Raw genomic sequence first — 1,649 nt, forward strand, 5'->3', positions numbered from 1 at the left:
TATTATGTGTCAGTTTAAGCACAGTCTTGTATAATTGTTCTAAGGGTATGTTTCATATGTCAACCCTTAGCCGAGGATACCTCACTGGAATCTTCTGATTTTTTCTTGTAGTTTGCGTAATTAGTGTAGCTTTTGTTTATTGCTAGCGAGTAATTATAGAGAGAATTTCCTTTCTAGTTGTAGCTTTTCATTGTCATATACAGTTGTGGCATGCATGTAGATTTGCACCAAGTATTTCGCAGCTGCGCTTGCAATTAACTAGATATTATTTTCAATGCTATGTTAATGTGTTTTGTTATTTTGCTCTTCAAATTATGCTTTTGTGTGTTGTTGTGTGAAATATTGTGACAATAATGGCGTATGAAGACGTAATACTAGGCTTCAAAGTAAACTAGAAATGACAGTGAAGACGAAAGCAGTGTGTTAGCGCCGCAGAGTAATGAATTAACTAATGTTCAAAGCAGTAATTTGGTAATTGTGCATAGGGAAATGGAACGGGCTACAGATAATGGTGTAGGCAGTGAAACAATTAGTGAACAGGGAAGCATTATCGATCGATCGGTCGGCAACAGCTCTCCTCAAGAATCCGAAATGACAGAACACAATGTTGCAAATACTGTAGACTCCAGTTTTGGGTCCTCACCGTTTTCTCAAATGAGTCAAGACACATTTTCTGCATGTCAAAAGGTGAATGTTGCCGGTGAAAATGCACTGCCAAAAAGCATAGAGAAACACATTCCAGACACTAATACATTATTATTGCAATTAATGCAACAAATAGAACAAAATCAGAGACAAACACAGCAACAACTTCAAAAGTTAGACACAATGCAATAGCACCAGAGACAAACACAGCAACAGTTGGACACAATGGAACAAAATCTTCAAAAATTAAAGACAATGGAACAAAATCTTTGGAAGTTTAGACACCACCCTTGAACAAACACCAGAAGATTTAACTACTGAGTTACATAAAATTGAATCGAAATGTCAAAAAGTCTGTCATGACGTAAAAACACAAATTTGTGAGCATTTCCAACCTGTTTATTCGCATAATGAAAATGCATTACACAATCACAAAGCAGCCATAAAAGAACTGCAAATTATTGTTCATGAAAATCATGAGACCTTGCAAGCTAAAATTGACTCAGTTGCATCTACCGATTCGGTTACGCAACTTGCAAAAACTCAGGAAAACTTAAAGGACACAGTAGATACGATTTCAACACAAATGACACTCTGAAACTTTGTTCAGAAAAACACACAGAGGAAATAATTTCACTATCGGATAAAGTAGCCGAACTTTCAGATCAGTTCACTAACTTATGTACAAAGATAGATGATGATCTGAATGACACAAGCCCTGTAGCTTTCGCTGACACTGAAGACTATGAACAAATTAGAAAATTCAAACAAAATCAGAATCAAATCAATACACAGTACAAAAGAGAAATCCGGGAAGTACAATTTCTGTTGGCAGAAGTAATGCAAGAATTACATATTTCAGAGGACACTTGCACTCCAGTATGGGAAGAGGGACATAGAAATACGGAGCAACCACAAAATAATAACTCAGGACACTTTGGAAATTACGAAAGAAATTGCCAAGGCGCATTGAATTTTGAGATGGAACGGCCGAAACGAAGTAA

Source organism: Schistocerca nitens, chromosome 3 (genome assembly GCF_023898315.1).
Source record: "Schistocerca nitens isolate TAMUIC-IGC-003100 chromosome 3, iqSchNite1.1, whole genome shotgun sequence".
Lineage (NCBI taxonomy): Eukaryota > Metazoa > Arthropoda > Insecta > Orthoptera > Acrididae > Schistocerca > Schistocerca nitens.